General features: G+C 52.9%; 1 protein-coding gene and 1 long non-coding RNA gene across 2 annotated transcripts in view; both read left to right on the top strand.

The window, feature by feature from the left end:
- The window catches only part of PLEKHA6 (pleckstrin homology domain containing A6), a 120,003-nt gene that overhangs the window by 39,339 nt on the left and 52,807 nt on the right, over positions 1–27,857 (top strand). The window lies entirely within an intron of this gene.
- On the top strand, positions 22,158–25,858 carry LOC309849480. The gene is made up of 3 exons (XR_014303717.1): positions 22,158–22,681; positions 24,627–24,746; positions 25,592–25,858. It is a non-coding gene; the product is annotated as an uncharacterized lncRNA (long non-coding RNA).

Here is a 27,857-nt window from a genome sequence, read left to right as displayed (position 1 = left end):
AATATGTATTGTTTTACAGATGATGACGCCGCCGTTCCGAGATCTTAAATGGTGTGTCCGAGGGGACATTTTTGGGTCACGTAGTTAGGAAGTTGTAGAGCTGTGGTTCAAACCTAGATCTCTGGGAACTTAGGGCAAGTCTTCGCTCCTGGACCCTTAACCTCTTTGAACCCATTTTGTTGTCTGTAAAATGGGAAGGGTAATAATTATCTGCTATTGGATGAAAGGACGTTAGACCTGCAAAATATTCTGTGCTTAGTCCAGAGTAGCCATCTCCTCCGTATGGTCCTATCATGACAAGACTTCCTGTTCTCCAGGGTTTGGCAAACACTGTCCATTTGGGCTAGTTTTTTGGCTCGTGGTGGTTGCCGGAGCTGCCCTGCTAACGCCTTTGGGTGTGTGCATTGTTCATCAACACATACGTCATTATTTGGGCACCTGCTTCCCAATCATTCCTTCCCTCCTCTGCAGCACACGAAGACTCATTTCCCCTGGATTCCCCTCCAGGGAGCAACCTCCCACCTTCTTTCTAATCCCAGTGCAGAGAGCGAGGTCCCAGCGACCCAGGCAGCTTCCCTGACAGCAGCCGGGCCCAGGAATCCCACCCTCCCACAGTAATTGCTTTTGTTTGCTCTCTGAAAATTAATTCCGACAAGAGCTCATTAATTCTCTTCCTTTTTCTCACCCTTCTGCTCATGTGCTCCCTTCACCTCTCTGTTCTGATTCCATTTTTGGGGTCTCTCCTAGTCTCAGCCCATGCGAGGACCCTGTGCAGGGTGAGTGTACTGTAGGGGCGTTCTACAGGGTGAGTTACAGTATGGACGAGGAGACCGCAGCCCTGGGAAGGGGATTTCATGGTAGTGCTGGAGACCGTGATAATTTATGTCTTCCCTTCCCTGATGCCCTTCCCTCTTACTGCTTTGGCTCTGGCCTCGTCATTCTCTGGCTTGAGATGCTGCCTGGGAAGGGAGAGCTGGCTGGTCTCGGCGTCCACTAGTCTGGTCTGGTCTTCCAAGCTCATTTCTCTCTCCCACTCCTCTGCCTGGCCACTGATATATAGCATGGAGTTGCCGGAATCACAGAGGGCAGAGGAGGTTGGATTTTTTTTTTTTCCCTTAACTCTTCTCACACTCTTCCCTCCAAAGATCCAAACTGAAAAGTCTGGGAGTCCAGAAAGTTTCTTAGAATTCTTTCCTCCCAGTGCTAGTCGTTCAGTGGAGCAGCGTGCCCAGGGGAGGTGAAATGGAATCCATCCCAGCAAACTGTCTGCCAGGACCCACGGAGGAGACCTCTCAGACCCCAGTCTCTTTATCCCTCCGGTCCCGCACTAGCAGCGGCCATTGTTAGCTTTTGTGCTTCTGTTCCAGTCTGATTCTATTCCTGGATGCCTGGAGTTTCACAAATCCTCAAGTGCAGAAAAGCATTTCCTACATCCATGAGGCTTTGCAAATGTATGTCCTTTGCAAATGTATGCTTATGAGCCCCTCGTGGGGTGAAGTAGGAGGAGGAGAGGGGAACCACAGGCAAGCTGGTCCATTGATAATGCTGCATAACACCTTCCAGCACACACACACACACACACACACACACACACACGGCCCTTCCATGGAGTCTGGCCTGATCACTGTGGCCAGAAATGACCTCTCTTTCCACTGAATTCCTCTGGCACCAATGACTTGTAGCATGTACAGGAAATCTACGCTTTTACTCTTAGAATGGTAGTAGAAGATCATCTTGGATAAATAAATTGGAGCTGGATTATAAAAGGCCTTATATTTCCATCGGAGAAGTTTAGCCTCTATCCCATAAGCATAGAGATACACTGAAGGTGTATGAGCCAGAGCATGGCAGAATTGTCTTCTGGAGAGAGCAGGGGGACAAATTCAGAGGCACACTTTCATCTCCGGGACAAGGGGAGTGGGGGGTGACATGATTCAGACAGTCGGCTGGGGTGTGTTTAATTTATACTCTAAAGACTTCATGTTGGAGGGGGGAGATTGGTTAGGAATGGGGATTTCTGATGACACACTCAGAACTACATCTGGGGCTCAGGAGGCAAGTCTGGGACTCCAAGACTTAGGGTCAGCCCTCAGGGATAGAGTTGAGATGGTGGCTGGAGGCAGGAAGGTTAAGGTGACACCAGACAGAGGGGATTAGGTTACAAGACCCCTTGGAAAGCCCTTATGGACACTAGAGAGGTTTACATCAGGTCTCCCCCCCATGTGGAGGGGCTTTTGCCCTTGAAACACCGTAAAAGTACCTCTCAAAGGTGACCCAACAAGAATTACTTCCTGGCCATCAAAGTAGTTGAGGCAAGGTGACGGAGGACTATGGGAGAACAGGGGCCATGGTTCTGGGAGTGGGGGAATTGAAAGGAGGTACAGAGACGTCCATGTCACATATGGCCCATCATCCCCGCTGCTTGACTCAGAACAGCTGGTCTTTTCGGCTCCCCTCACCCCTGCCCTAGGGTGGGGGCGCTCAGCCCTAACTGCCCAGACAGAAGAGGGGGAGGAGGGAATGACATGGTTCCTTGTCTGTCAGCTTTCCCCCAAGGTCACTTTTGTCTTTGCTTGTCGAACCAGGGCACCATCTTCCTGGCACCGCTGTCCCCGGAGCCGCCATCGCCGGCAGCTCTGGCAGACGGCAGAGAAGGGGTAGCTATCTACTGAAGCTTCAAAAGATGCATTTGAGAGATGGGCTCCTCCTTCAGACTGCTCTCTAATCCTGGAAAATAGCCTTGCCCCTACCTCCCTTGCCAAGCGGGCCTTCTCTAGAGCCTTTCTCTGGTGGGGGAGGAAGGGAAGGACTTGGTTCAAGGGGCCCAGCCTGGGTGTCTATACATCGAAGGGAGTGGTCTGCAAGCTGGGGTGAGGCCAAGCTAAACACCCCCCACCCCATCAGCTGCCCCAGCCATCCTGTTTTCCTGGCCTGGCTGAGAATGGAGCTTGAGGGTTGGCTGTTGGTTAACCCTTGAGTGGCCAAAGGGAAGGAAGGAGTCCCGGGGGAAGTGGTCTGGTGGTCTTATCAGGACCCAGTCCAGAACCCACCTCCAGTGGTGATCTTATTAGGAGTGCAAATGTGTTTCAGGGATACTTAGAGAAGTTGTCGGGGCGGTCTCTGAGTCACTCCTCTCGTCAGTACAGAGATGGAAGATTTCCCTGAGCAGGATGAACGGAGTTTTGCTCCCACCCCACTTGGTTGCCTGCCCCACCTGGCCCGTCCCTCTGAGATGGGGGTTGTGTTAGCCATACTGTTCATCTTGTCCCTCTGCCCAGGAGCAGGATTGCTTGAGGGAACCTTTCCAGGCCTCTGGGCTGCCGTATGTCTAGTCCATACTGCCTGCTTCACCCCAGCCCAGGCCTGCTTCCAAGGAAGGTTCTGGAGACAGGAATCTTTTCCTTCCCCCGCTCCTGCTAGTCAGCGTCCTATCGCTTTTGGCCTTCTGTGTCTCAGACCTGGAGAGAAGTGGCTCAAGCCTGGACTTCATCAGAACTCACAACCTCAGAGGGACCTTCCGGTTTTAAAAGGGCTGACAAAGGAGCCGTGGTCAATCAAGAGCAAGACGTGGGGACATTGCTTAAGTTTTTAAGAGAGTTCATTGCTGGTGAAACCCTGGGCTTGCCATACAACAGTCTACTTTTAACCCCTGAAGCCTCTGAATGTGCCCACCTCGGAGGTGGGTGACTAACTCTTGGTCCCCAAGTGGCAGGAGAACAGGGCCAAGCCGTCCTAACAGGACCCGCCCTCGTCTGACTGCTCACATGAGGGCCAAGCTTTGGGCTGCCCAGCGGGATAGAGTCTAGGTCTCGGAGCCTCAGAGTGGGGACTGGCCCTTCTGGAAGACGTGTGACTTCAGGTCGTGCACTGTCCCCTCTGAGCACCCACTGCTCAATGAGCCAAAGTCTGGGGGTGATAACATAAGCCTTTTCTTTTTTGGGTTTTGTGAAGCTGCAGGAAAACCAGTCACGGTATATGGAAAGCGCTGCCCAGGTCAGAGATTGTGATTCTGGTCATGATGTATAGGAGAGGCAGAGACCTCTTGGAGTCCTGGGTTTTCGAGCTCACTCCTCGTGGAAGCTCCTTGAGCCCACAGCTTCCTCCCTCTGGGGTGGGTGTGAAGGAGGAGCCCTGTGGCGGGAGTTGCCACTCCTCTGAGCAACCCCCCAACTTTGAGCCAAGCTCTGGATGGGTAGAGAAACCTCAGTCATCCCACAAATACGAATCATAGGGCCAGATCATGCCTCCCGGCCCAGTCCTGTCTTCCCTCTTCTTCCTCACTCCTCCTTGCCAGCATGTTCCATTCGCCTCTGGTGGGGGTGGGGTGGGGTGCCTGTGGCCCGGCCCGGGGCCTCTGTGTTCTCTGGCTTGGTCTGTCCTTGGCCTTTCCCTTCCTGGGGCTGGCTTGCAATGCCGGACAGAAACCGGCCCCCTCCTTCCTAGGTGTGGCATGAGCTCTCATTTACAGCAATGATACCTTGCATTTATGGGGCAGCCTTTCCTCTGGGAGCCCAGAGCGCTTTTCCTTCCGCATGCTCCCTTCGCCCCGGAGGTGCAGGCTGAGCCGTGACTGAGGCTCCGAGTCGGTTGGTGGCTGCACCGGGTCGCACAGCCACACAGCCAGCAAGCGGCAGAGCCAGGATTTGAGTTTCCAAGTCCGGACTGCCCTGGGGTGAGTGGGGGGTCCCTAGAGCCACAGCAAGGGTCCTGCTGCAAGGATCCTGCTGTGTTCACCACCCGTGGGATGCCTCCTTGCCCTGACTCCAGCGTAGCCTCGGGCTCTGTGGTCCCTGAAAGTCAGGGAGTGTGAGGATGTGGGAGGCAGTCCTCTTGTGGCCGCCCAGCGTGGGCATGAATATGGAACAGGCACCTTAGATGACTACTCAGTGAACCCTCTGTCCCCCCAAAAGGGCAGCTCTGGGCGGGCTCCTCTGGCTCCCTTGATTGGGCCCTGGGTCTGAGGTCTGAGGTGGAGCCTTGCTCCTGGCTCTCTGCCTTCAGGAGAGAGGTGGGTCAGTCCCCTTGTCTCTCTTTCAGGAGCAGGCTGCTAGGAGGTAGGAAAGGGACCTTCTGGCCATGTGGTGTTTCTGTGTCTGGCTCCCGCACCCCCCTCCTGGGCTGGGAAGGACTGGGAACTCCCCCTGAGAACATGGCTGGGGGTTGGGATTGGCCCCTGGGGCCACCGGAGGCGTGGGGCTCGGGATGCAGGGGTGGGCGTTGGGTGACCGGTTCCTGGGGGCCTCCAGAACCCTCCCCTTGCCCTCAATCCCTACAGCTGCCTCCCCCACCCCCTGCCCCTTTTTCTCTTCTCTTCTCTTTCACTCAATTATTTCCTCGGCAGATTTGAACTCTGGAATTTGCCAGGTGTGGTGCTCCTCCCCTCGTATTTCTTTCTTCTCAAGGTCTTCTCTAGGTGCCTGGTATGGCTTCTCCCTCTTCTTCCTGAAGTCTCCCTCCCTTTCTCCCTCCATCTTCCCTCCTGTCCCATGAACCCCTGGAGCAGCAGCACCAGGAAGTAGAAGGGCAGGGCCAGCGCGGAGGTGCTACGTGTTTGCCCAAGGTGGGGCTGACTGTAGCTGGGCCCCTCTGCAGGGCTGGGCTTGAACATGGGCTTGGGCTCCTGGCTCTTCTGGGGCCTGTCCTTCCTTCTCCCCTCTGCCCCTTCCCCACTGTGGCACCTAAAGCAAGCAGAAAGGCAGGAAGGCATTGGCCCGAGCCAGCATAGACACTGCTTTGTGGACATGCTAATTTTTTTCGAGACCCCAGGTTAGTGAGAGGCCAAATTCAGTACAGGGCTGGAAGAGCCCTTAGTTTCCGGCTCTGAGCCAAGGGGTCTGGGGAGAAGGGGAACTGTTGAACTTTGCATCCGAAGATCGAGTGTGGCTCCTTCACTAGCTTGTGGCGGAGCCCTAAGAGGGTTGCTTTCTCTTCCGCAGTAATGGCCCTACCTCTGTCCAAGGACGTGGCTCTAATGTGTTCACTGCTACAGCGGGAAAGGGAGGAGGAGTGCGGGGCCCCTCCCATCATGTTCTCAAGCGGGGAGCCCCAGAGGCCAGAGCCAGGGTCCTGGCTAGCTCACAGGATTTTATTGCACTGTGCTTATGTTACCACGGTGGTAATTACAAAGGGTTGGATTTTTATTAAAAGCAAATAACCAGGGGCACCTGGGTGACTCAGTTGGTTAAGCATCCGACTCAATTTCAGCTCAGGTCATGATTTCAGGGTTGTGAGATCAAGCCCTGCATTGGGCTCCACGCACAGAGTGGAGCCTGCTTAAGATTCTCTCTCTCCCTCTGCCCCTCCCTCCTTGCGTCCCACTCCCAGCTTGTGGAAATGCGCTCTCTGGCTCTCTAAAAAAAAAAAAAAAAAAACCACCAACAACCAAAAAACCCCTTTGTGTCATAGAAAATTGCAAACATATAAGAAGAGAGAATAGTGTAATAACCTCTACGTACCCAAACTTCAGTAATTCTGAAGTTGGCTCACGGCCCATCTCGCATTAGACATACTTCCAGTTCTTCCTACCTTCTGATTATTTTGAAGTAAATCCTAGGTGGCTTCTCATTTCAACTATGGAGACAGGGACTCTTAAAAATAAGTCTAATTCTCACATCTAAAGAAATTTAAGAACTTCTTAATGTAGTAAAATATACACTTAGTATTCATATTTCTCTGATTATTATATATTTTTTTTCCAGTTTTCTCTTTACCTTGGATCCAAATAAGTCCACATGTTGTGATTGGTTATTATAGATTTTTAAGCCTTCTTAACCTATATTCTTTTTTCTTCCCTTCCCTCTTGCAGTGTTTTCTTTAAAAAAAAAAAAAAAGATTTTATTTATTTATTGGATAGAGATCACAAGTAGGCAGAGAGGCAGACAGAGAGATGGGGGGAAGCAGGCTCCCTGCCGAGCAGAGAGCCTGATGCAGGGCCCGATGTGGGGCTCGATCCCAGGACCCTGGGATCGTGACCTGAGCCGAAGGCAGAGGCTTAACCCACTGAGCCACCCAGGCACCCCCCCTCTTGCAGTGTTTTGCTGAAGAAACTGGGAGGTTTATCTTGTAGAATGTTTCCCATTCTGACTCTGGCTGATTGCATTGTCACCATGCCTTGCTTGTAATGTGTTTCACTGTCCCTATATATCTTGTATGCGTAACATTTAGGGCTGAATCAAATGCAGTTTCCTTTAACTGACTTCTTGGGGGGAGTGTGCAAAAACCCCTTGGTTGTGGGCGTACAACTCTCCAGAGACACACAGTGTCTGGGTGTCTCTCCTTGTAGGATGCTACCAGCCTTCATGATCATTGCCTAGATCCATTCATTCATTACAGGCTAACTTCCTATTAATGACTCTCTCTAATTAGATGTTGCTCTGTCCTCCCAAAATATGTGATCCCTTACTCTGGGAAGAGGCCTCCTTCTCTGAGAGGTGCTGCTGCAGAAGCTGAAACCACATGGCAACATGGTGGCTCGCTTTCCCCCATTCTGGTTTCTTTGAGGATCACCAAGACCAGCATCCCATAAATACCAGGTTGGAAGTCCTGGAAAGAGTCCTTTGCTCTATTCAGTCAAATTTCAGTTGAATTTCAGGTCTTTGTGCTGACGGAGAGAGAACAAGACAGCTCCAATTAGCTCTGCATGACATGTCAGCCATATTTAATCAGATTAATGGTCAGGCACAAATCTTCCCTGATTATCCCCTCTACCCACCTCTGGCTCATACTACTACCAGGGATTTAATAATAACTCTTTGTAGTTGTGTACTATTTTATAGTATGTGTGTGTGTGTGTGTGTGTGTGTGTGTGTATGTGTGTTTAAAGATTTTAGTTATTTGAAAGAGAGAGAGAAAGAACACATGCATATGAGTGGGGGCTGGGGAGGTGCAGAGGGAGAAGCAGACTCACAGGGTTTGATCCTAGGACCCTGGGATCATGAGCTGAGCCGAAGGCAGACAATTAACCAACTGGGCCATCCAGGGGCCCCTAGTTTATAGTTTGTAAAGCATACACACACACACACACACACACACACACACACGAGAGGGTAAGAGGGAAACTTTGGGGTCAGCTTCCTGGAGTGTGGATCTGTAGCTGCTTGGCCTTGGGCACGTTAACTAACTTTTCTCTCTCCATGTCTCCACCTACTTTACAGGGTTCTTAGGTGTATTAAGTAAACTCGTGCAAACAAAGAGCTTTGCACAGGGCTGACACACAGTAGGTACTCAGGAATTGTTAGCTGTTTTTATCTGGAAGCACCTGTTCACAGCGGTCCTGTCTGGAACTGTGAGGCTCTGCTGATGCTCCCCAGGACAGAGCAGCGGCCGAGGAAACTCGACCGCGTATCACAGATGTGGGAGCATGCGCAGTTTGCTTCAGGATCTATTGAGGAGGCTTTCTTGTGCACCCCCGCCCGTCATCTCCAGGTAGCCAGGGCTCCAGCCTGAATTTTAACTATGATGAGGTTGGATCCGGAGAAGTCAGGGAACTTGCAGTCAGAAACAGAGTCAGAAGACGGTGCCTAAATTGGGCAAGGAGAGCCAGCCGGCCACCCTGCTGTCTGATACCTGCTCTGTCCTTTCCCCAGCAATGGGAGCCGGCACGAGGGAGGGGGAGGACACGGGGCTTGGCTTACACTTGCTTTTGTATTTTTCCCTTTTGGAGGCCTGGGCTGTGTCTTGCCCTTGAGGAGGGCCCCTGAGGCCTCAGGTCTAGAGAGCCAGGTGGACGGGCCTGCTCTCCGGGAGCTGGAGGTCCCCTGGGGCCTGGCACAGCTGCTCGCCCATCTGCCCATGCAGCTCAGAGATGGAAATCTGCAGTTGGACTATTAGAGCCAACAACCCGCCTGGGCAGAGGAGGAAGCCCACTTACCAGGTGCCAGTCAACCACGGGGGCTCCTGGCGCTAAATTGACCTCCGTGGGCCAGAGACTCCAGGCCAGGAAGGGCTCCAGAGGTGGGGCTCCCAGAGGGGAGGAGGGAGGAAGGGAGTCAGGGAAGGAAATGGGGAGGGAGACTGGGAGGCACCAAGCAGCTCATTTGCTCTCCATTAGCCCCTTATCACTGGCTTGTTCCTGTAACGCTCCACGTGCTGGGCAACATAGACAGCAAGGCACCATTTGTGGGCCTTGAAGAAATGCAGAAAGGAATACTGGGGAGGCTAACTGGGGAGCAAGGCCTCAATCCCAGGTGGGAAGGCGCGGGAGGAGGGCTGGGCAAACGGTAAGCATTGGCACTAATTTCTCAGGCATCAAAAAAACAGAAGACGGGGATCCTAATGAACAAGATGAAATGCTGTATTTTTGTGTCACTGGCCTCCTGCCTGTTATATCCTTGAACTACTTCTTTTGCTGGGCGCTCAACCTGTGACTCAAGCATGTGAGCCCAGAGTGGCAGAGTTTCCATTCCAGGCAGAGGAGAAGAGGAGGGGAGAAACGGGGTGGGGGGAGGGGGCAGGAGCCCAAGGGGCTGCTTTTCCCATAATTTCACTCTACAGAGGTGGATTTATGGAGCTTGAATGGCTCCGGCCTAAGCACAGGGTCCCGGGGTTTGGGCAGTGAGTGGAGTTCAAGGGTGCAAGGTCATGACTCATTTAGATCATACAGCCAGAATGGGGCCAATGGGGGCAGGGGACACCGAGTGAGGTCAGGAATGAGGTCACCGAACGAGTCGCAGGGCCAAGCTCTGGGCCAGCATACAGAGGCCACTCGTGAATTGTGAATGAATGAATGAATGGACGAATGAACGAATGACAAGGGAAAGGAAAAGTGGTTTGATTACATTTCTTCTTAGACCCTTTAAATTCTCTAGCTCAGTCCTTAGGGGTTGGACTTAGGGCTCGGACAGCAGAAGCTGTTTGTGAGAGATGTGTTGTACGTTGAAGCAAAGCTTGATTGTCTATCCCACAGAGCACTGCTTTGTGAATTAGCCAGGATTTTGGCTTCTCATACTTTCCTTTCATCTGCACGTCTCTCTCTGTGTGCGCTCGCTGGGGTGGGGTGCGTGGGGACACGGAGCAGGGCAGCCACACACGCAGGCCTCAGAGCGTGAGCCGAGGCCTGTCTGTGATCTCCGCTCCCTGTGCCCTCCTGTCGGTCCCTCGTTGTGTTCTGAGTCTGGGTCTCAGCCACCTCGGCCTCCTCCCCGGTGCTGAGTTGGCGGAGGCGGGAGGGAGACACTTTGTCCATCCTGACTTCTCGAGTCCTGTTTCTTCTCCCTGGCCCCTGAATGGGTCAGACTGCCATGAATGGACAGAGGAGCTGAGTGTCCACGCCTGCCCCTGGTCTCCATGAACTCAGGGCCCCAGTGTGAGCCTGGGCTCTGTTTCAGCTGGCAGAAGGGGCATGGAATTGGAGCCTGCCCTCAGCCGCGGAGAAAGTCGGCTACAGCAGGACTGGACACGTCGCGTGTTCAGCAGTCTGCCTCACAAGGCAGCTTAGGAGAAAATTAAGTGGATTCAAGCCAGGGGAAGTTCAGCTCCGTGCACTGGGCTGGTGAGGGAGGGGGCTGGGCTGGGCGAGGAAGGGGGGCACTGCCCCTTTTTCTGCTCAGTCCTGTCTATAAGTTAATCGCAGCTCAGCTGTGTTTGGCACTGGAAATGGCCCTCTCCCCATGCCTATCATTTGACCCCTTGTTCCCCTCAGCCGCTGAGATTTTTGTAGGACTAAGTGACCTTTGGGGACAGCCAGGAAGCAGAATTTTGCCCTATGGCCTCCGCCTGGGTTTGCTCACAGGCTCCTCCAAGAAATCACCAAGAAGGACCTTTCTCAGCATTCCAGGTCCCAAGCAGTTTTAGTCCATCTCTAGCAGTATTTTGTCCTCTAGCTAGGAAGGCAAACGTGTCCAGATCTTCTGGAGGAAGCAAGGCCCAGCGAGTATGCCTATAGTAGCACACATGCCAAGGGCTCACCGGGGGGGGGGGGGGCATCGGGGCCCTCAGCCCCCCAGCCAACCCTGAGACCTGAGCTCTCAATACTTCTGAGCATGAGAATTTCACGCGGGGCCCATGGCTTAGTTCCTGTGTGATCGCTTTCATAAGGCGATCGATGTGTCTCCATTTTAGTTCTGAAAGTCCTGTATTTGAGACCCTCCCCTCAGTGCTGGGCAAACTGGAACAGTCACCCACCCTCTGCTAGGGGATCCTCTCTCCGCCAGCCCTCTAAACCCGTTCCTACTTCTCTGTGTGAGTTAAATCACGGGGAACATCTCTTCCCACCGTTCGGCTTCTGTGCGCTGACCCTGGAGGTGGGGCTGACCGTTGAGCAGAGATAGGACCTCCCCAACATGCACAAGGCATGACTTCCTTATCTCTCAGCAGCCCCGAGACAATCCAAATAGTTGTCCCCCCTACCCCGCTGGCAGTTGGGGGTTTCTGCTGAAACCCAGCCAGCCCTGCGGGTCAGACCCTGCCTTTCCACATCTCCTGTCTTCTAGGTAAGTCTAAGCAACATCTAGTCTCTGGTCTCCTTTACCTTCCCACATGCCCTGTGCCAGAGGACAAGGACATGTGCAGGTGACACAGTGCCCTTTTTTAATAAATGAAGAAGCTGAAGTCGAGTATGGGAAGTTTAGTAAGCTGTTGGGCCAAGGTCACACAGAAGCACCAAGGCCAGAGCCAGCCTCCAGGTCAGCATCTTCCAGACAAAGCTTCCGGCTTCTGTGACTTTGGGGAGAGTCTCCCCCGCTCCAAACTGCTTCTTTGGTTGTCTTGCCCCTCCCAGTTCAGACTTTTGTCGGAGACACCTGGCCTCAGAGGTGATCATTCTCTTTCTTTGGCCCTTGGCCCCTGTCCAGGCAGTGGTGACGTTTTTCTAAGTGTCAGACCCCCTGCTGACGGGGCACGAAAATTCGCCCAAGCTGGAGCAGCCCAGCCCCATCCTTCCCATCCCATCTCATAAAGGGGTTATTCAGGGAGGCCCCTCTCTTTATTCTATTTATACATCTTTTCAGCATGTTTTTGTGCTAGTGACAAACAGCGGTCTACCCTCCTTAACCCTGCCCTGTTGTGCTTTGGTTGAGAGTTTCCTTCCGTCCTCGGCCCTTCACAGTCCATGGCCCTGGGGCCTACCAGGCCCATCTGGCCATCAGGTCAGAGAGGGGAGCTGCTCTTTGGGGGATAGGCTGGCGGGTAGTGGCAGAACTCTGGTGTGCAGGACATGGGACAGGACGCGTGAGGTCCCGCTCCTCTCTTGACAGCGGGGATGACTCATGCGGACTCACGCAGAACCCCGGGGCCCAGGGCAGAAGTGGGACTGCCGTCATCACTCAGCACCCGCAGGAACACTCACTCGGTACGTGGGTAATGAGAAGGGAGTGGTTGCCGGGGATGGCAGGAGCCTGTGGCCGCCACGGTGGAGAGCACGGCCCGGCAGTCCAGGGCCCAGGCTCCTTCCCAGTGCCGCCGCTGCCGGGTATTTAACCTCATGTTGGTTCCTCCGTGAAAGGGAGAGGATGACAGCCATCTCCGAGGGTGGCTGTGAAGACGAAGCGAGTTGCATTTAGGATTGTGCCTGACACAAAGGACCCGCTCACAGGACCGCTGTTGCTAACTAGCTCATCCCCTCTGCTCCTCACCTCTGCAGGGAGTCGTTCGTTCATTCGACAGACAGATCGAGTACCTGAGATGTGCCAGGAACACAAGGATAAACTTGCTCCAAGTTTCTAGTTCTACCAACACTTCCTAACGCCCTCTGTTTTTTCTCCAGCCTTCTTCCTTCCTTAAGGTCCAGGGGCAGTGACAGAGGTTGAGAAATGGTGGTCACGTAGGTCCCATCGGCCTCTTAAGGATCCTCGTCTGCGTGGTGGGGACAGTGGCCACTCTCCTTGGGAATCGGGGACCTGAATTCTATTGATGACCCGACTGGTAGCCAGCAGGAGGCCCTTAGACAGGTTGCCTTATCTTTCTGGGCCTCTGCATCACCATCTTTCAAATGGAATAATAACCCTTTCCATGCTATTTGTTGGGGTACCACGCAGAAATGAGAAAATAGAAGCACAAGCTTTAGTCTTTTTTTTTTTTTTGAGTGTTTTATTTTATTTAAGTAATCTCTACACCCCATGTGGGACTTGAACTCACAACCCTGAGACCAAGGGTCGCATGCTTTTCTGGCTGAGTCAGCCAGGCTCCCCAAGTGAAAATCCTTTGTAAATGTCAGGGGCGGGGATGGAACAAAAAGGAGACAGTCCCTGAGACAGCTCCCAAACTACAGGCAGAGGTAGGCCCCCCTCAGGAAAGGGCTTGAGCGCAAACCCCTTGTAGGCAGTGCTTGGCACAAAGTAGACAGACACACATGAATGCCTGGCCCATTGTTGTAGCCCCGTAGTAAATATTTGTCAAATGACTGAATGTGGTAAATGGATCCAACCAGCATAAATGCAGGGGAGGTATTACATTCTGGGAAAATGTAAAGCAAAGGCAAGATCCAGATGGGGCATGATCTATCAGGGAGGGCTTCCTGGAAGAGAGGGTTCAGATATAGGATGGGAAGGAGGGGTAGAACTTTCCTCGGTAAGGCGACATTCCATGGCACAGGCCGGGCATTTGCAGACTCCCCAGGGCCAGCTAGCTTGGTTTGTTCTTGGTGGGGCGGGGGGAGGTCACAGAAGAAAGGAATGAAAGGAGTAGAGGATGTGGGAAAAGAGCCCTTGGAGCCCAGGCAGAGGAGTTTGCATGGGCAGAGGCCACACTGGGCTTTGAGAGAAAAATGCATGGTGGGGGAATGTGGAGGAGCGTGGGAGAAGTGTGGTGGTGGTTGGTGGTGAGCAGACCCCAGGAGGCCCGGTCACTGCCGTCTCCCCTTGAAGGGCGGAGTCCAGTGGCTGATGGTTCTGGATGATAGGGGCCGTGCTTGTGGCTACAGGGGCCTGGGACCACCTTCCAGGCAGCCACTAATGACACTTTGAAGGCGGCAGGAGCTGGCAGGCAGCACTCTGGTGCTCTGCTGTATAAGCCCCCTGGCTTCCCCAGGCACGGCGGGAAACTGGCCTGGCTCACTAGTGTTCTGGGGACCTGCTGTTTCAACAGAGAGGGAAGGAAATAGAGAACTTTCAAAAGGCTGCCTAGGCCGTGAGGACTAAAGTCACACAGTTTAGGGCCTTGACGCTGATAAATCATTATTTCCTCCTTTTAAAAAAGAAGTCTAGGCACACACAGGTGCTCATGGGTTAGTGCATTTCAATTGGGCAGCGTGGGATGGGGGGGCGGGGGGGTCCCATGGACCCGAGGTCCCGTCTGAACTCTGCCACCTGCTCTGGGACCTTGAGCAAGTTTCTCAGCCTTTCTGGGCATCACTTTTCTCGTTTCCCAAGGCTTTTGTCAGAGAGTTAATTTGAGGGTTAAGGAAAACCCTGTGTCGGAAGCACTGGCGATAGCTTCTATGATGTGTTCGGGATGCGGTCGTGGTTTCTGCTTTTGCTCTCTCCCTCCCAATATTCCTTCGTCCTCCACTATGGGAGGGGAGGTGGATCGTGCCCCGAAGGGCCCCAGGGGCAGCTCCTGGCACCTGCTTTCCCTGGCTCAGCAGCAGGCTGGGTCCTGAGCGCCTGTACTGTCCTGAGCTCGGAGGGCACCAGACTGTGGCCGGGCTTCCTCTCCTCTGTATCCTGCCTCCTAACAGTGCCCAGCACAGAGCATTTTACTGGATGCTTGTTGAGTGAATGTGTGGTCCTTTTTTTTTTTTGAGAGAGAGAAAGCATGAGTGGGGAGATTGCAGATGCAAAGGGAGAGAGTCCTAAGTCCCCATGCCAGGTGAGGAGCCCAACATGCGGTTCGCTCCAGCGACCCGGAGATCAGGACCTGAGCCAAACCAAGGGTTGGACGCTCAGCTGACTGAGCCATCCGGACTCCCCTGACAGCTCCTTTAGAATTCAGTCTGGCAGGGGAGGTAGGCTTGTGCACAAAGGATTAAGAAAAAGCAGCTCTGCTGCACAGCGAGCTTTGCATCAGATGAAGGAAGCTTCTGGGAGGAAGGGGGCAGTTTTGGGCCAAAGCTTGAGGTCAGCATGAGGGGGTGAAAGGGATGCAGCTCCGGCAGAAGGAACAGCCCGCCCAGACCCTGATATGCATGGGGCAGCACTGAAAAGGGAAACAGCAGCATGGAGAGGGATGGGAGCACAGAGAGCACCCCGGAGTCTCAGGGCGAGGCCGGAAGGGAGGCTGGCCTGCGAAGGGCCTTGACGGCTCGACCAGGGAGCATGGATTTCACCGTTCAAGGGTACAGGCAGGGAGGGGGCACAATTGCTTTCCTCTCTTCTCCTGCCTCCATCCTTACAGCCCTGTGCAGATGTTACCTGAGGCTCAGAGAGGCTTGTGGCCTGCCTGAGGGTGCACAGCGGATTTGCTGTGGGGTCACAAAGGGAGCTCAGGGCCCTTGGCTCCACTAAGTGGCGTTTTATGTGACGGACTGTCTTGTTGGTGTTGCTCGACTCCTGCTGTCCTTGAGGACACTCCCAAGGGTGACCTCTGGCTCACACTGTCCCCGAGTCTAGCTTTCAACAGCAGCCTTTTCCATTCAGAGAGCCCAGTGTGATTGAACTTGGAACCCCCCTCCGCCCCCACCCATATCTTTGGCACAAAGGAGAAGCCACAAGATCCCTTGGAATAGCTTCCTGCTACATTTCCAGGTGCCTGGCTGCCCGGCATGGGGCAGGATTGGCTCATGGACTTGTTTTTCAAAAGAGATGGGGCAGCATTTGCGGACTGTATGGCATTATTCTGGATGTTTTGGAGAAGGCCAAGAACCACCGCCTCTCTCCTGATGCTCCCTTCACCTCTTCCAGAGATCTAGTTCCAAGGATTTACTGCCAGGGCCAGCATGCCTTGCATGTAGTAGGTCTCCACAAGCACGCGTCCGGAGTATGACAGATGTATGAGCAATGGACCACATGGGAAGAGGTAGGGAACCCGGCACTTTCTAGAAAAGGAGATGCAGTGGGGGCCTCACAGGGGTTCAGTCTGCACAGAAAGTCCCCCTATCTCCTCACTCCAGTGAAATTCCGAAGAGAAGCCGACCTGTTAAGTTACGGTTTCCAGTGGTTTCTCTGCATCATGTAGGGACCAAGGCTGCTTCTCAGAAGCCCCTTCTCCTAGAAGCCACTCCTCCCTCCCGCTTCCCAGCCCCTTTGGGAGACAGAGCTTGTGTTTGTGCTGAATCCCAGTGGAGAAACATGGCTCCTTCCTCAGCCTCCCACTGACACGAGCTCCTATGTGTTTGGGGATCCCCAAAACACCTCTAGTATTGGGGGTCCAGTAGGGAGTTCTCCCCAGGTCATGTCCCCCATTCTCCTAAATCCATCTCATCATCAGGACAGGAAGGAGCCTCCATTTAACAGCAAGGCAGGAGGGGGCAGAAGAGAGGAAGGAACCCGGCAGGTGGTTCTCACTTTTTAGAGGTGGGCAAAGAGGGAAAGAAGTAGTGATGGACAGTCGTGTCTGGAGTCGGGGGAAACCATCTGGCCTCTTTGGCAGCTGAAAGGCTTGCCTTTGGGGCCCTTGGGTGACTCAGTGGGTTAAAGCCTCTGCCTTTGGCTCAGGTCATGATCTCAGGGCCCTGGAATCAAACCCTGCATTGGGCTCTCTGCTCAGCAGGGAGCCGGCTTCCTCCTCTCTCTCTCTGCCTACTTATGATCTCTCTCTATCAAATATATAAAAATCTTAACAAAAAATTTTGGGGAAAAAAAAGAAAGGCTACCCTTTACAGGTGCTCCTTACCTGGGTCCTGGGCAGGATCAGGGGCAGTGCGTTTCCAGCACCCCAGTTAGACCAGCAGAGGCCCATGTGCCGTGGTCTAGTTACACCAGCTTGATGTGCCCATGATCTCCGGGTACTTGCTCACCCTCCTCCTGCACCCCTGCCCGCCTTCCTGCTCCTTCCTCTGCTCCCCAGCCTCCCTCCCTCCCCTTCCATTTCTTCTCCTCTGCCTCTCCCTCTCTATCTATCCCACTTGCCCACCCTCGCTCCCGCCCAGTCTTCCCCAAACATTTATTGAGGAATCACCGTATGCCAGATACCAGGAACGCAAAGATGAATAAGACATGGTCATGGCCCCCAAAGAACTCTCTGGGGGAGACAGGCGTCTCAGCCACTCAGCTGTGTGGAGGTTGGGCTCGGAAATACCTGTGGGGGAGTTGAGGGAAGGCCCTGGGGAGGGAGGGGCCACTGCTCTCAGGGTGGGGGAGGGAGGATATATGGGGGAGTGGAAGTTTCCTTGGCTCTGGAAGGAGCCCCGCCTCCCTGGGACCTGCCTTCACTTGAATTCACAAAGTCTGTGGCCAGGAGCAAGCTCCCCAGCCTCTCCAGGCCTCAGTTTCTCCATGTTTGCTGGTTGTGTTTCATCATCAGGGTTTGAAGTTCTCCACAGAGCAAAAAGATCCAAACTGAAGTCCCGGATGTCGCCTGGGATGAGGGGGTGTTCGCCAGCTCTCCTTGAAGACAGGAGACAGGGACGCTGGGATTTCAAAGGGAATGATCTGGAGAGCTGATGGGGTAGAGGAACCTGCTCTTTCTCATGCTCAAGCTCTGGGTTGTCCAGAGCCAGGTGAAGGCCAGGGGGCAGCCCCACAGGAAAGGGGCTCAGTCCCCAATCACAGCCCGTGTTGTCTTCTTTCTCTTCCTTCTCCCCATCGGAAGGAGCAGCTGGGTTTGATGAAACCCAGAGGTGGTTCCGGAGGTAAACGGAGTGCCTAGTGCAGGGGAGGCAGGGGAGGGGAGCGCATTTGCATCCATCCCAGCAAAACAGCAGCCCACTGGGACAACCAGGGCCACTAGGCCCTTTGAGACAGAGGGGACCTAACTTCCCAGCTCCCCAGCTCCGGAAACCTTCCCAGTCTTCATGGGGTATGCACTCACATGATGAGCACTAGCAAGGCTGGGCTTCTGGGGGCTGGAACAGGACAGTGGTGCCCCTCCTGATGTCCCAGGGCGGTGTGGAGAACGTAAAATGAGATGTGATCAGAAAGACCCTGGGGCTTCTAGTATAAAAGGTACGGAAGAGCCTACTATCTCCAGGCAAGTTCACCACTGTTGAGATTACTCAAGTACGTAGCCCATCATATGGTTATGAGCCTTGTGGACCCCATAATACTTTCAACTCTCATGGTAGAACTCTCTGGACTCTATGGTAGGAGTGGGAAGTGCTATAGCCTCGATTCAAGTCCCTGGAAAATTAAACAGCTTGCTTTTGAGGCGAAAGCCACCCCTCTCGTAGCAGCAGCATCATCTCAGAACCTTCCTAGGCCTGGCTTTTCTCTCCTTGGCAAGAAGGTGGCCTCAAAGTGAGGCAGACAGGGTAGTATAATGGTTAGAAATCCAGATTTGGGAGGGGCAGTTCAAATCCTGGCTCTAGGCTTCCTAGCTGTGTGGCAACCTAACCTCTCTGTGCTTCTGTTCCCCGTCTTGTAAATGGGAATCATTCTACTCTACATAGGGCTGTTTGTGGATGAAATGGTGGGAAGCACTTAGCCCCATGCTCTTAGTACCCTCGTGCCGCCTTTGCCTCTCTCCCTAAATCAAGGTGTGCAAACACCTGTGAAGGCTCTTGAGACTCAGGAATTTGCCTCTAAGCGAGTATTGTCCTAGGACACTTCTTAGCTCCTCCCAGAGCAGTGGCTTTTGGGTTTTTTTTTTTTTTCTCCACACTACAGAAAGATGTTTACTGTGTAAACAAGGAAACACATACGTGCATACACGCACAATCCCCTTTATACGTGTGTATAAGTATATGAAATTACACTTTTCTATACAGCACTTGTGCCAAGTGCTTTTCCAAGTGTTTTACGTATGTTAACTAACATAATGCACACAGTAGCCTTATGAGGTGGGCACTGCTACTGTACACATTTTAAAGATGAAGAATCTGAAGCGTGGAAAGATGTAGTGCCTGAGTCAAGAGTCTAACACTGTGTGTGTGTGTGTGTGTGTGTGTGTGTGTGGCTTTTGATATTTTTACAGAGTGCCGTGTGTTCTGGTATTTTCTATTCTGCTCCACTAAAATTTTAAAATGCCAGTCTTGATTACTAAATTGTAATTCAAAAGTTACGATGAGGGGGGCACCTGGGGGGCTCAGTTGGTTGAACGTCTGACTCTTGGTTTTCAGCTCAGGCCCTGATCCCAGGGGTCGTGAGATCGAGCCCTGGCAGCGTCTGGGCTCTGTACTAAGTGCGGAGTCTGCTTGAGAGTCTCTCGCTCCCTCTGTCCCTCCCCCACCTTATGTGTGTACTTGCTTGCTCTCTCTCACTCTCAAAAAAAAAAAAAAAAAGAAAAGAAAAAAAATTCCAGGGTGAAAGTCACTATCTTTTGGAATGTACTCCAAAAGCAAGGAGGGTAATGAGGAGGACACTCCTGACTGACTTGGGGTGGCCTCTTTCCAGAAACAGATGCGGCTCTAGCTGGGACGGTGGGGCAGCTCCTCGTGGTTCCCAGATGGGGATTCTGAAGATGGTGTGCTCAGACCCCGGGAGATGGCTGCTGCTGGGGTCAGGTGTTCGCTCCTGGGGCCCTGGCTGTGGGGATTTTGCTCCCACTCAAACCGGGGAAAAGCATTCTGAGCTGGAGCCCCTGCATGGAGCCCAGAGTGTGGGGCTCATGGCTGAGCTCCTGAAACACCTGGGAAGCTCTTAAGAAGCCATTTGGTGTTCTATCGACATCCGCTGTGTTTCGCCTTTACGTGTGACTTTTGAGATATTTTTTATATGTACTGAGTGATTTTACCCTCACAAGGGCTGAATTAGGTAAACTGAGGTTCCGTTCCATCCCATGAGTAAAGGAAGAGAGACACGGATAAGCAGGGATTCGGCCAAGAGCGGACTAGAGCACAGGTCCTCTGGCCTCCACAGTTCTGGTCATTCCAGCTGCAGATCACACCGGCCCTGCCAACCTCGGAGATGCTTAAGGAGGTGAGCGCAGAGAGGCTCTTCACCTACTGGCTCCATTATTTGGTTCCTCCTTCTTCAGCTCCGGTTCCAGGAGTGGGGGGTGGTTGGTAGAGTCATTCCTACCCCCTTCTCGCCCCCCCGCCCCCGGTCCTGTCCTATCCAGATGCAGCAGCCAGAGGGGTGAGGAATGCGCTCTGGTTTACGCCTGTCCTGCCCCCTGGTCTTTTTATTGGAGCAAATCTGACATCTGTATTGACTTCCCCAGGGGAGATGGATTTAAATTCCAGCCAACCAGATACAGGTTAACCCAAACACAGGAGGCTGGAAAAGGTGGAAACCAGGGGGAAATTTGTGACCTTTTGGAAGGGACCCCCGTTTCTCAGAATGGGTCCGCTAGTGTTGCCCCTGGGAAGCAGAGGAGGGGAAAGGTCAGTTCAGGAGGCCCTGGCCGCTCGGAGGTATACTGAGGGAGGCTTGCTTGCACATGTTCGGTACTGGCACTGGGGACAAGGGACCTCTGGGGAGGTCGGGTACCCCTGGGCCGGCCCATCAAGATCATTTCTCCTGGGTCCCTATTCTGAGCAACCCACAGCTGTCCTTCGGGCAGTTGTCTCCCCAAGCCTTACCGGGGTGTCTTGTGGGCCAGGGAGGCTCTAACACCCACTCTCACATCCTGCGGCAGGAAAGCCAGGCTCTCTCCCGGCCAGGGCCTCTCCTCCGCACATCAGCGCTGGTGGTGCTTTTAATAGTCTCAAAAATTAGGAAAATGTGTTTCAGAGCCATAGCTGCTCCCAAGGGATCCTGCCTTCTTCCCGCTGGGAGTGAGCCTTCAGATCATTTTATCTATTGATCAGTGAGAACATATGAACCGAGCAGGAGCCCCTGCGTGCATGGCGGGACTCCGCAGCCTGGGCCCCAGTACTCTTCCAGCCTCAGTTTGCCATGAGGGATGAAGGAGGCCCTACATAGAGAGCAGGTCCAATAGTGTCCATGGTGATAGATGGGTGTCTATTCTCTTCCTATTCCTGGGGCGTTTAACGGAGCTTTCTGGAAGGGGTGGCCTTTGAGTTCAGCCTTACGACTGTGTCCACCTGCCTTTCCCGGGAGGTTTACATTCCATGGGCGTCTAGGATGAAATGGGGGACTGGGTTTTGTAGGGGAGTTCCTTGGCTTGTCAGATGATCAGTTTGGCTGAGCATAACCTTAAAGGTTGGCTTGCTGTGGTGGCTGGACAGGGGTAGGACCTCCTGGTGAGAGAGAGGCGGTGGCCCCGCTGCATACGGAGGTGCCTAAAGCCTTTGAGGGAAATATCGAGAAGCTGTGGCCTGATTAGAAAATTGATCTACAGGGGCGCCTGGGTGGCTCAGTGGGTTAAGCCTCTGCCTTCGGCTCAGGTCATGATCTCACTGTCCTGGGATCGAGCCCCGCATCGGGCTCTCTGCTCAGCAGGGAGCCTGCTTCTCCCTCTCTCTCTGCCTGCCTCTCTGCCTACTTGTCTGTGTCAAATAAGTAAATAAAATCTTTAAAAAAAAAAAAAAGAAAAGAAAAGAAAATTGACCTACAGGGCAGTGGAATGTGCCGTGTAAAAGATGAAAGGGCATTCGCTCTAGGGGCCGTTGGGTGCCAAGGAGTTAGGCCAGGAGGGGAGGGGACAGCCCCTGGGAGTGGGAGTTTCTGAGCAGGAACACAGTATGATGGAGATGGGCATGAAGCCTTACTCTGCAGAGGGCTGCATTTCTAAAGCACAAGGCAGAGTCCTAAAGTTTCTCTTACTGCTTGTTCCAAGTGCTTCTTGGTGGCTAACCTGAATCTTTCCTGCTGTAATCAAAGCCCAAGTTGTCTCATCGGAGTTGGAAAACAGCTGAACAGGAAAGAAAAGCTATTTTCCCATTTCGTTCAGAGAGAAACCACCTATCTTGGTGGAATAGGGGTATGCACCTGGGTTTTGGGCCAAGCTGGCCAAGCCCTGGACACAGGAGCCACTGAGCCCTGCATTGATACAGGGGTGTGGGTCCGGGGGAATTAGAGCCCTCAGGGGACTAGAAGCCCTGGATCTGTCCTGAGGTGCTGTCCCCCCTCCCCCATGCCCCCTGGCACTGGCACACACACCGTCCCTTTGAAAAGCTTGTGGGCAACAGTACTACGTGTTCAGCCTCCTGTCTCTGTTGTGAGGGTAAACAAGATGGGGCTGATAAAGGTCTCTGGGCTGGGTGACAAGGGCCTCGGAGAAGAGAGACAAGATATGATTCAGGGAGGGCACAGGAGAAGAGATTGGGGGGTCCCACTGTTTCTGGCTCCAACTTGCCCGTCTGACCCCTGAGAGGGGGATCTGCCAGGATCAAGGCAGGCAGCAGGTGTCTGTTCCCCTCCAGTCCCCTGCTTTGACTGTACCCCAGCTTGGGGGAGCGGGCACGAGTTCGAGTCTACCTTGCCCTCCCAGGATCTTCCTCTGCTGTTGCCCTCGTCCTGTTTCCTGCACCTGCCATCCGCAGCAGTCTCAGAGGGAATCCCGGAGATTCCAGTCTCTAAAGAAGAAAGCTCTTCTTGCACACAGAAGCTCTCTCCCCCCCGGGCTCCCAGGGCAAGTGGAACATTCCATTTAAAGGGTGAAACAGGAACAGGTGAGCAGACAGTGCAGAAAAGAGAGAGGACTCAGAGACACGGGGTTGGGGGGAGGAGTGCAGAGCCATCCACGCTGCCCACCTCCACCCCTGCCACCTTCCTACCAACCTGCTCAAGGGCTCCTTGCTTCCTGTGCCCTGACCCCAAAATGCCAGCACAGCAGCACATAGCTCTGCGACACCTTAAAGAGCCAGGTAGGCAGACATCCTCTCAGAACTCCCTGTCCCCTCCCATCTGGGGACCTTCACTTTCCCAACTACCTGGGGCTACTGTGTCCCACGATTCTGGGGGCACCGTTGGCACCGTGCTCTATGTGAACGGTCCCCTCCACCCCCGGGGGTATGCTGAGTCGGTGCCAGCAGATAAGTAGGAGGGCAGAATCAGACACTTTTCTGTGTTCCAGGCAAACAATAGGGACCTTTCCAGGAAGCTCGGGGGAGGGAGTTGACTGTAAGAGGATCCCTGGGTGGATGCTCTGTGGGGTGGCTCCAACAGGTTTCTGTATTTGCTGCTGATTGCTTAATTAGACACCTACATAGTGCTCTCTGCTAATGACCACGTCGCCCAGGGAGATGGTAGATAAAAGGGTGGGTAGCCTGAGAGTGACAGCCTCAAGGACAGCTACCTGAGAATGGGGGCAGGAGAGGCAGTGCATCATGGGGTTTCCTTGGGCCAGTCCAGACTAAAGACTAATCAAGAAGAGTGAGTGTCTTCTCTGCCGGGACGGAGAAAAGAAGCAGCGGGCTTGGAGCCCGTTTCTGTCTCCAGCATGCACATCCTGTGTGAGCTTTCAACGCTTGGCTGTGGTTTTGGCCTCTTGAGAAACGGGGAGGGTCATCTCCTGTGTCTGGGCAGTCACCGAGGCCAGATGAGCCCAGGCTTGTGTGCATCTCCGGAGGTAGGCGCTGGGAGGTGGAGAGCGACCAGGTGTGTTTCCAGGCCCCTGCAGGGTAGGTTGGAAAGAGGACCAGGTAGGGTGCAGAAGGGCATCACTGAGCCCTGGGAACTCCAGCCAGACAATCAGGAGCCCCTCAGGGGTTTGAAGCAGAGCTTCGATAATGGGCTGACAGCCTGGCTGCGAACATTTTGGAGCTGCTCAGAGGGTGTGGGAGACGCAAAGCACGCAGGTGATTCTCTGCCAAGGTCTTGGAGGAGTGGCTGGATGCAAGTATTTGTGGTTCCTCAGTGCCTGGCCCCAGCACTCCGCAGCCCATCCTCCCAGAGCTGGGGCTTTTGGGCTGGGGGTCCTAGATTGTACTGGGTGAGCCAGACAAATATTTGCCAAAAGCAGGCTGCGTGGGGAAGGTGCCAGGACCCAGGTCAATGTTGTGTTTGTGCCGCCCAAACAATGCCATGCTTCATGGGCTCCCGAATGTCACAGCCCTGTTGGGAGGTGTGGAACCGGGTCCCGGTGAGGCCTGGCTGATGGGAAGCACAGGGCTGTGCACTGTGGGGGAGCCGGGGGGATGGCACTCTGCTCCTGGGGGACCTGGGGGGGGCATCCCGACTTTGGGCTGACTTTGGCCTCATTCCTGCCATCCCAGGAAGGTCTTAATGCCTCTTGAGGATGGAACTGGAAGGGGCTGCAGGACTGTTGTATGAGGCGATCTCCCCTGTGCTTTTGATGGAAATACTCATTTCTGCCCATTTCAGAAGCAGCGTGGGGTTGGCAAAGATGACCAAATGTCATGGGAACTTTGGGCCTTAGGGGAAAGACTGTGACTTTTGAAGCTGGGCAGGGCTAGATTTGAAGTCTGCCTTTAGAACCTACTAGCTGTGTGACTTTGGGCAAGCTAGCTGACCGCTCTACTGCTCCTTTCCAGGAGCGCAAAATGGGACATTAGGGCCCTCATTGTCATGGGCGACTGTGATGTTTCCCCCAGAAGGAAATAAAACCAGTCCTTTTGTTGCATAACCTCAATGCTTTTATGTTGAAATGCAGGAAAAGGAACTATATTCAGTTTCACTCAATAAACATTTTTTGAGCAAAGGTATTTTTCAATTTCAAAGAGTCAGTGATTTTGTGTCTTTAAGAACCCTTTGGACATCTTGGAAGAAAGAAGTATTTGAAAACTCTATTATATTTGGCCGTTATCATTAGTTTTCGGTTACCCCCTCAGAAAGTCTTTATCTGTTTAGTTCCAGACCTGGAAACAATGCGCGGAGGCAGAAAGTGTGCTTGACCACATTCTGCAGCAGTGGAAAAGGCGGCCCTCAGAAGCAGTGAGCGTCTCATCCCTGTGCAAGTTCAAGTGGCAGGTTCGTCTTTCCTAGGTGCTGGAGAGAGCTTTTCCTGCTTTGGATGGAAGGGCAGATTGCTTAGTACTGAGGTCCCCCCTAAACATGGGAGCCTCTGATTCTTAGATCACCCGAATTCCCCAGCTGAGGATCCAGGTTTTCCTCCTGTATTAGGTGAAAGCATGAGTGATTGGGATTAGGGGAAAAGCCCCTCCACCATGGGGCTTCTTGACTTCCTTCTCCAAAGCAGAGCCCCTTTTATTTGGACGAGATTGACTCTAACAGCTTTCCTGGTCCTTAACTGTTCTTCACTATGATCAAAGGCTTTGCGCCTGGGTGCCCTCTTGCCCTGCAACGTGTCTGAGAACCAGCTTCTATTCTGGGTGGATCTTTCCCCTTTGTTCCACACCATCTCTAGTAGGATGGGGGGTGAACCGTCAAGCAACTATTTATGGCATTCCTGTTAGATGCAAGGCACTGGTGTGAGAGTGGGAAGGGAAGGCAAGGAATGAATAGTCCTAGTCCTGCAAAGGCTTCAGTCTCTCTTCTGGAAACAAGTTTGACCCAAGCTGAAAGTCAGTTGAGGGTAGAAGGCTGTAGGACAGGACAGTGGAGTGCTAGAGGGCAATAGTAGGCATGCTTGGGAGAGGAATAGAAAGCTGTTTGTGGGCTGAGGCACTGGGATAAACTGGGCTTAGTGGATTTTGGGCACCGATTACTATCAGGTGGTGGACTTGGGTGGGAGAGAGAAATTTCACGTGGAGGTTACGAGCCTGTTTGGCTGGAAGGTTCATGCTGACATTGATAGAAGTAAGAGAACTTGGATGGTGAGTCCATTAATAATTGACCGTGTTTGACCTGTGTAGGTTGCAATAGTCAAATGGTACCGAATAGTTTCTGATGAAAGGTTTCCCTCCTGCTCCGTCGTGGATCTGCTCCCAGCTCCCTCCTCAGAGCTGACCACTGTTATCCACTTCCCGAGATGCTCTTAGCCGGTCTAAGCTAAGATCCACGGACCAAGTCCCTCCCACCACCTCATTTGTTATGACCCAAGAGCCCAAAGTGGGGTTTATATTTGAAATGACTGGAAAAAAAATAAGATTTTTGATTCATTAAACTCATATGAAGTTCAAGTTGTAGTATCCACAAGTGGAGTCCTGTTTATGGCCACACTCAATCATTTGTGCTTATTTGTTTACGCTAATTCATTGATACTCATTTGTTTATACTAATTGATTCATGTTCATTTGTTTATGCTGACTTGTCTACGGATTGTCCATGGCCGCTTTTGTACGACAAAGGCAGAATTAAGGATTTGCAATGGAAACTCTATGGCCCATGAAATATTTACTGGCCCTGAAAATATTTACTTTCTAACCCTTTACATAAAAGGTTTGCTGACCCCAGCTCTGTAGAAAGATACAGATGGTTACAGATTATTTCTTAACCCGCATGGTAGCATATTAAGTTAATCACTCTGCCCTTTGCTATCTTCTTCATTTACTGTATCTTGGTGGCTGTTCCACATCAATCCTGTAATATGATTATTCTATGCCCTGAGTAGGGCATAGGGAATCTTAATTTGATTTTAGACATGCTGAGTTTAAGGCAAAGACTCATTACTCCCAAGGAAAATGCTCAGTATATGGTTGGGCTCCAGAGGCCTGAGGCTTGGAGCGTGGAGGTGGAGATGGGAGAAGCAACTGCGGGGAGGTCTTCCGTGCAAATCTGTGACGTCCGTGCAAATCTGTGACATCAGCCTCTAGCTCAAAGATTTCCCTTTACAGAAGCGAAGCGTTGCGTTCTGAGCATGGTACTGTCAGCTCTGGATGTTAACAGTCAGATGAACATAAAGACCACGAGAAGCAGTAAACCAGCACCTGAAGGAACAGTAAATACTACAGGCAACTTAGGGTTACCTTCTCGAGGGAGAGGGAAGCTGGTGACAGGTGGTGTGCGGCAGTGAGCGGAGTGGGAGGGCAGTGGATCTTTCTTGGGGCCTCCCCCCAGTCCACCCCCTTATACCTGACACCTTGTTTATATTGTTACTCTCTTGGGTGGTGTATTTTGTCTCATTTCACAACCCAGGAAATTGAGACCCAGCGATGGTAAATGATTTTTCTCTCAATCAGTGCTTCAAGTGAATATCTATTTGTATTAAAATGGGATTCCGTCTAATTTTTTTTTTTTTTTATCTGACTTTTAAGTCGCCCAAGAAGCCAAATCAGGCGGGAGTCACTCCCCAGCTTTGGCAAGCCATTTCTTCTTCCGGGCCTCAGCTCCTTCATCTGCAAAATGGGGCCGTTGTCCTCATGCTTTCCCTTCTCACTTTCACATGGCTTAATCCTCTTGTGGGTGAATTGTAAGGTAAAGGGCTGGCTTTGGTAAGAACCAGATGCGGAAAGTCAGAAGAGGAGTAGAGAGGTGAGTTGAGCCATCAGTATGTGCCGGATTGGTTATCCGGAATCTGATGTTAGGAAAGTGTTCCTTGATGTGGAGGAGTCTAGAGATCTCTGCTCCTAAACTGAGAACTTGCCCATCGCCCCTCTGTCTCGGCCCTGAGGGCCACTTGGGGCGGGGAGAGAGGTGGACAGCGCCTGACAGGGCCCTTCCTGTGTCTGCCAGGCTCTGCTTGGCTCCGCTTGGGGTTTCTAGAGGAGCCGCAGCTAGAGGGCTGTCTGAGGTTACCAAGTTGCCGGCAGGGTGGGGAGGGAGGGCGGGTGAGCCATCAGACCCCAGGAACCGGGGGTGTGAGTGTGTTTATATAGGACTCAGCCAACCTGCAGTTTCAGATTTCAGACCCCCGCTTTATCAGGAGACTTTCCCCTGGTTTTCAGTCCATGCTGGAGCCGGGAGAGAGCTGACACCAGAGCCGTCCTGGAAGGCTAGGGAAATTCTGGATTCTCCGTGACTCCTTCCTTCTCATGGGAGCTGTATCGGTCACCCTGGGCAATTTTCTCCAATCTGGAGTGTTGTTTCCTTCCTTCCCAATCAGCTGTCTGCGTCTTCCAGTTGGTTCCTGACTTCTAGCATGGAAGGTAAAATCTGGGGTCCGGGGGCCCTAGGCTAGGAGGAACCGGGGCTGCCCAGGCTTCCAGTGCAGAGGACTGCTGGGGGGGGGCAGGATGCACA

The sequence above is a fragment of the Mustela nivalis genome (genome assembly GCF_964662115.1).
Source record: "Mustela nivalis genome assembly, chromosome: 16".
In the NCBI taxonomy this organism is placed as follows: domain Eukaryota; kingdom Metazoa; phylum Chordata; class Mammalia; order Carnivora; family Mustelidae; genus Mustela; species Mustela nivalis.
This window is presented reverse-complemented; position numbering and strand designations above follow the sequence as displayed.